Source organism: Nannospalax galili, unplaced genomic scaffold (assembly GCF_000622305.1).
Source record: "Nannospalax galili isolate Female #2095 unplaced genomic scaffold, S.galili_v1.0 scaffold216, whole genome shotgun sequence".
Classification (NCBI taxonomy): Eukaryota; Metazoa; Chordata; class Mammalia; order Rodentia; family Spalacidae; genus Nannospalax; species Nannospalax galili.
In genome coordinates, this window is record NW_008339003.1 from 3483464 (window position 1) to 3490959 (window position 7496).

Below are 7496 nucleotides of genomic sequence, written 5' to 3' on the forward strand. Positions count from 1 at the left end.
AAATTTATTGATTTTTTTGTCTGTATGTATATATCACACAGAACATCCCAAACCATCTTATTCAACTATACACCCACTTCCCAGTTGGCATGCTCCCATAGTCTCCCTCCCCCCACTAGAGCCCTTATACTCTGATATCCCTGCTACTGTCTGCTGTGTTGTTGGCACCCCCAGCCATTCCCCACTACTTGCCTTCCTGGTGAATCTAGTCAGCCTATCTAGAGGTATTTGTTTTAGGAAGGTATTTGTTTTAGGAGGGTCATCTAGCAGCAATAAGTTGTCAATATTACTTTTGAAAAGATTGGGATTTGCTGTTCATTTTCCCAGTTCTATGCTGGGTTATTATCTGGGAGTTCCTTTGGCCACCTTGGCCAACCACTTCAAAGAACGTATGTCCTATCTGGCATTGTTGCTTGTTATGTAGCCTTTAGCTATGCATATGCACTCTTAGAAAATTATACTGGCCTCTTTAATCTTTGGTTATACTTTCCTTTTGGGTGTTGAGGGCCATACAGTTGGCCCAGATAAATCAATTTATTTTAACTCTTAAGGTCATTTGAGGATCTGTTCCTCAGGGGTCACAGGGGCTTGGGAGGAGCCCCTGGCTCCTTTCTTTTACCAGTTCTGCATATGTGAAGATAAGTCAAAGGTCCTGCTTGACCATGGTTGGCTTCCCTTGGTAGCATGGAGGAAATGATTCCTCTGTGTTGACCCACCTCTTTGTAGACTGGACACTGATTCAAATCCATCTGGTGGGGTGTCCATGGCCTCCTTGATCAAGAGGACAGGTGACTCACCACCATTACAGGACATTTTGAGAGATGCTCATAGTCCCCTGGAACTAGTAGACCTAGGAAGGCGAGGTGCAAAAACAGTCCTTTATGTCCCTCTGACCAAATTATTATAGGCCTCAAAGTATGTCTGTTAAATGTCCAAGAAGGTTAGTTCCACCAGTCTGGTACTTTTAATTACTGTATATCATGTACATGAATCTTGGGCAAAGACCAATTGTTCTCAGATAAACTTTACCTACACTTATATATCTTGATCTGCTATGGATAAATTGTCAGTATGTTGTAGGAGTAATATGGTTCCCTCTGGTTTTCAAAACTAGCTACGCATTATTTCTCTCTCACGTTGTCTCACTCCTCCATCATGGTTTTCCCACTTAAGGTTTCCCCATTTCCCCCCATTCTCCCTTAATAATACCTTTCTCCTACGGTCCTGCCTCTCTTGAGCTCCTTCTTTCCCTTTATCGCCGAGGTTCCTTGTATACCCATCCCTCCTCCACCCCTTAAGCTAACCCAATTTTTATCTATATCTCCCTTATTGAGGCCTGTTTCCCACTGTTCTTCTCTTTCAGGTTCTTTCTTTCCCTTTACCTCCCTGTTTCCTTTCCATTTTCCTGGTTCCTGTAGTTATGTCTGGATACATACTTATCAGTTTGGTTCTAGGATCCACATATGAGGGAGAACATATGTCGATTTTCTGAGTCTGTTACTTCACTTAGTATAACAGTTTGTAGTTCCATCCATTTACCTGCAAATTTCATGATTTCATCTTTCTTTATTGCTGAATAGAACACCATCATATAAATGTTTCTGAGTCTGTGTTATTTCACTTAGTATAACAGATTCTAGTTCCGTCCATTTACCTGCAAATTTCATGATTTCATCTTTCTTGATTGCTGAGTAAAACCCCATTGTGTAAATGAACCACATTGTCATTACCCACTCATCAACTGAGGGATACTTAGGTTGCTTCCATCTCTTAGCTATTGTGAAATGAGCAGCAACTAATATGGATATACAAGTGTCTCTACAATAAGATTATTTCTTTGGGTGTATGCCAAGGAGTGGTATAACTGGGTCAAATGGTAGGTTCATTTGTAGTTTTTAGAGTTCTCCACACTGATTTCCATAGGGGTTGAACAAGTTTGCAGCCTCATCAGCAGTGGATGAGTGTTCCCCTTTCCCCACATCCTCTCCAACATTTGGTATCATTTGTTCTCTTGTTCTTAGCCAGTCTGAATGGGGTAAGATGAAATCTCGAAGTGGTTTTAATTCGTATTTCCCTAATTATTAGTGATATTGAACATCTTTTCAGGTGCTTCATAACCGTGTTTACTTCTTCTTTTGAGAACTTTCTGTTCAGCTCCTTAGCCCATCTTTTAATTGGGTTACTTCTTGCCTTGATTCTCTGTTTATTGAGTTCTTTATGTATTCTGGATATTAAACCGCTGTTGGATGTGTCACTGGTGAAAATTTTCTCCCATTTCGTGGGTTTTCTGTTCACTTCCCTGGTTGCCTCCTTTGATGTACAGAAGCTTTTTACTTTAATGAGGTCCCATTTGTTAGTTCTTGCCCTTGTTTCCTGAACAATTGATGTCCGGTTTAGAAAATCCTTTCCATGCCTATATCTTGTAGGTTTTCCCCAATGTTTTCTTCTAACAGTTTCAGAGTTTCAGGCTTTACAGTGAGGTCTTTGATTCATTTGGAATCGACTTTTGTGCAGGGTGAAAGATAGGGAATTAGTTTCATTCTTCTACAGGTGGAGATCCAGTTTTGCAGCACCATTCCAATTCTGTGAAAAATGTCATGGGGATTTTGATAGGCATTGCAATGACTATATAAATGAGTTTTGATAGGATGGTCATTTTCACAATATTAATTCTTCTAATCCATGAGCATGGGAGGTCTGTCCATCTTCTGATGTCTTCCTCAATCTCTTTAAATATTTAAAATTTTCATTGTAGTGCTCTTTAATGTCTTTGGTCAGGTTTATTCTGGGATATATATTTTTTTTGCAGCCATTGTGAAGGGGAGTGTTTCTAGGTAAGGCACATATATATATATTACAGCTATTGCGAAGGGGAGGGTTTCCATGTGCTCTTTCTCTGATTGCTTGTTATTGGTATATAAAAAGGCTACAGACTTTTGTAGGTTAATTTTGTAACCTGCCACTTTACTGAATGTGTTAACCATTTCTAGGAGTTTTCTGGTGGAATTTTTGGTGTCTCCTAGACATAATATCACATCATCTGCAAAAAGGCATGATTTGATCTCTTCTTTTCCAATTATTACTCCTTTAATTTCCTGCTATTTTCTTACTCATCTTGCAAGAGTTTCATTCACTATGTTAAAGAGAAGTGGAGATAGTGGACAGCCTTGTATGGTTCCTGATTTCAATGGGAATGCTTCCAGTTTTTCTCCATTTAGAATGATGCTGGGTGTGGGTTTGTTATATATGGCTCTAATTATGTTGAGGTATGTTCCCTCCAATACAATTCTCTCTAGGACTTTGAACATAAATGCATGTTGAATTTTGTCAAAGGCCTTCTCTGTATCTATTGAGATGATCATGTGGTTCTTGTCTTTGAGCCCGTTTATATGATGTATGATGTTTATTGACTTATGTATATTGAACCATCCCTGCCTCTCTGGGATCTAGCCGACTTGATCATGGTGGATGATCTTTTTGATTTGTGTCTGTATGTGATTTGCAAGTATCTTTTTGAGAATTTTTGCATCTATGTTCATTAACGATATGGGTCTATAGTTTTGTTTTTTGGTTGTATCTTTACCTGGCTTTGGTATTAGAGTGAAGCTGGCTTCATAGAGGGAATTTGGAAGCTCTCCCTCCATTTCTGTTTTTTTGAATAAATAAAGTAGTGTTGGATGTAGATTTTCTTTAAATGTCTGATAGAATTCTGCTGTAAATCCATCTGGTCCTGTGCTTCTTTCAGTCGGGATGTTTTGCATTACTGTTTCAATTTCTTTTTGTGTTATGGGTCTGTTGAAGCTGTTAATTTCTTCTTAGTTTAGTTTTGGTGGTTCCCATGCCTTTAGATACCCATCCATTTCTTTTAGGTTTTCAAATTTAGTACAATATATAGGTTTAAAGTATTCCCTTATAATGTTCTGTATCTTTCTGGTGTGTGTTGTGATGTTTTCCCTTTCACCTCTGATTTTGTTGATTTTTAGGTGCTCTTTCTTTCTTTTAGTTAACTGGTCTAGCGGTCTGTCAATCTTGTTTATCTTTTAATAGAACCAGCTCTTGTATTTTTTGATTCTTTGTATTGTTTTCTTTTTTCAATTTCATTAATTTCTTCCCTGATTTTTGTTATTTCGCCTTATCTGCTGGGTTTCGTTTTCTTTTGCTGTTGCTTTTCATGTGTGTTGATTTGCAATGTTAAGTCATTTATTTGTGTTCTTTCTGATTTTTTGATGTAGGCATTTAAAATTATAAACTTCCATCTAAGGACAGCTTTCAACATGTCCCAGAGGTTTTCTTGTGTTGTATTGTCTTTCTTCGTGCCAGGGGTTCCAACCAGCAATCCCCAGCAGTGATGATTGGGACGAGTAAGCACGTAGTTCGCAAGCCCATGCTGCCCCCATACTGGAAACACTCAGGTGCAATGGGGATCATCGTCAAACAGGGACTCATTTATTGCAGGTGTTACAAAGCTTATAAAGGCACCTGGAAATCCCTCTTCACTCCCGAGGTTTTATCTTAAGGATGGTCATGCGCTGATCATGTACTCCTCAGCTGTGTGGAAGTATTCTTCAGACTTTCAAAGCAAGTCAGGCCATTCCCCAGTAACTTCCTCTTGGACTTCTGCAAGGTGAGGCCTTTAGGTCCCCACATCTTCCCCTTTTATTTTTCTTTTAATGCTGGACTGACTTTATTTCATGGGTTACCCACTTCACAGATGGCTCCCTGAGATGAGATGGCTATCTCCCTCCTCTAATCTTATGCATTTTTGCCTGTCTTAGGTTGTGTCACCTCTGACCAAGCCTTGCCCGTCATTGGATCATGCACCTGGCCATGTGCATGTCCTGTCTTAGGAGTACTTGTCATGGGACATCTTACCTGTCCTTGGCTAAAAATGCATCGTGATTAAGGGAAGCCACGTGGGTAATGCCAGCCTGTGACAGTCTTAGTTTCTGCCTAATTCTGTTAGCCAAGCGTGGGCAACCGGAAGGGGTATATTCCTGGGGGAGTCCGTAATCATGAAGAGGTGGGCCGTGGCAGTTCCAAGGTTCCTCTGTCGCCAAGTTATCTGGTAAAGACACTTAAAGATAAGCATTATCAAGAGAAACAAAGCAAGTCATGGCATAGAACAAATTGAAATACTTCTGAGACCTTGTACCTTTTAGCCAATCAGCCAGTTGTCAAAGAGGCTGACTGCCAATGAAGCCAAGGAATCCACCTCAGATGGATATAAGTAAAGAGAGGAATTTTATCTCATGAACTATTGTCCATGGACCATCATGCTAGTCAGTCGGATCCTGGCCTACCCACTTAAGGTTTTTCGCAGGCACCCATATGGGGTTTGAATCTCCTGTAGGGTAGACACACCCAAAGCCTGGACCCATGGTTAACAATGGATCTGGGCCTTTCTATTGGCCTGTAATAGGGTCCTTCCACCTTATCCATACCTCAGGTCTCTGCTCCTGTTGTCCCCAATGCTTCTGAAACCAGGATTCCAACTGATTTTTTTTGAAAATTAAGAACATTAATAGTGAATAAGGCTGTATCCAACTGTTGGTGGGGGCTTATTCCCCCTTTTTGTTTTTGTAATTGAATTTTTAAGTTTTGATGGTTGTAAAGCACTGGAGAAAGTGAGACTGAGCATGTTTAGACTTCTCTCCTGTATGAGTGGTAGCCCAACAGGAATGTGAGAATGTATCGATGGACACAAAAATATACTTAAGCTTTCCACAAGGAGCACAGTGTGTGCCATCTGTTTGCCACAGGAATTGGGCTTGAGTCCCCTGGGGCTCACCCTTGGCTGTTGCAGAGGCAGTACCTATACACAATAATCCATCGTGTCTGCCTCTGCATTGCCTTGGGATAAAAGCCCAGGCAATCCTTGGTGCCCCCTAAGATGCTGCAAGAAAATTAGGGCTTCTCTCTCTTTAAGGAGCAAACAAGTCTGAATATTGTCAGAAAGCAATGGCCATGCGTTCCTTGAATTGAGCTGCTTTTTGGTTTCTCCACATCTGCCCCAGTCAATGAAAACATTATAGGCTTTTACTAAGGGCTCCCTCCCCCAGGATGCAGCGATCGCAGCTGCCAGCAGGGCTGTTACACTCCGCCTGGGGTGGGGGGGTGGGGGGTGAATCCCTGTCACCCCACCAGCCATCTTCCCCGAACCGGGCCTTACCAGCCGTCCCAGAGCCACTTGTGATGCAGAGCCAACTGTGGTTTTTTTTTTTTTTTTTAAATGCGCCTGGTGGCCAATGCCAATAACCAACCAGAAAACATTCCCCCACCTGTTTTTCATGTGGGCCCCTGACTCACGACTGTCGCAGGCCAGGGGGCGGTTCCCACCAAGCTTTCACAAGGGCCCCTTACTCGCACAGGCATTAGTTCAAGGCGGGTAGGGTGGGCAGCTTTTGCCGCCGACCCGGTGTTCTCCGCCCTACCCTTCTGAAAAAGGCATCCATTTGTCTTGTTTTCATGGGTCCTGGGAGGCTCTGAAGCTGGCCAGGGCACACCCAAGGTGCCGCTTGTTACTTTGTCCTCTTTTGGTTTCATTTCTGTTGCATTTCTGCCTTCTCCCTCAAAGTCTTCCCATGAGTCCCATGTATCCCCAGTAAAGACATTAGCCCCAAGTAGCCAGGGAGCCAAATGAATCACCTCTGCCCAAACCTTTTGAGTACCAGATTTGACAGATCCAATTCCCTGCTTTTAAGCATATCTCTCAGCACTTTAAGCGCTGGGTTCTCAGACTTAAAAGTTGTGTTACCCATCTTTCCATGTCTTTCTTACTCCCAACTTCCCGATTGGCCCCAATCCGTTTTTCTTCTTTCTTTTCTTCTTTTCACCTTCCTTCAAGTGCCATGCTGGGCACCAGTTGCTGGGAGGTTTGAGCCAGCGATTCCCGGGCAGTGATGATTGGGGATGAGTAAGCACAACGTTCGCCAGCCCACGCCTCCCTCAGTACTGGGAACACTCAGGTGCAACAGGGAGCCTAGCCAAGCAGGTGTTACATTATTTCTTTCAGGTGTTACAGAGCTTATAAAGACACCTGGAAATCCCTCCTGCCCCCCTGAGGGTGTATCTTAAGGATGGTCATGTGCTGATTATGCACTCCTCAGCAGTGCGGAAGTTTTCTTCAGACTTTCAAAGCAAGTCAGGCCGCGCCCCAGTAACTTCCTCTTGGACTTTTGCAAGGTGGGGCCTTTAGGTCCCCATATTTTCAGAATACTTTTATTTCTTTCTTAATTTCTCTTTTGAACCATTCATCATTTACGAGTGTGTTGTTTAATCTCCATGTGATCGTGTGGTGATTAGGGCTTCTTCTGGTGTTGATTGTAAGTTTTATTGCATTGTGGTCTGATAGAATGCATGGAATTATTTCAGTCCTTTTTTATTTGTTGAGGTTTGTTTTGTGCCCCAGTATATGGCTGATTTTGGAGATGGTTCCATGGGGTGCTGAGTAGAAAGTATGTCCTTTGGTGCTTGGGTGGACTACTTGGTAGATGTGT

General features: G+C 42.2%; 1 protein-coding gene across 29 annotated transcripts in view; it reads left to right on the forward strand.

Annotated features, from left to right (window-relative positions):
- Ank2 (ankyrin 2) overlaps window positions 1-7496 on the forward strand; it is a 675290-nt gene that overhangs the window by 465109 nt on the left and 202685 nt on the right. The window lies entirely within an intron of this gene.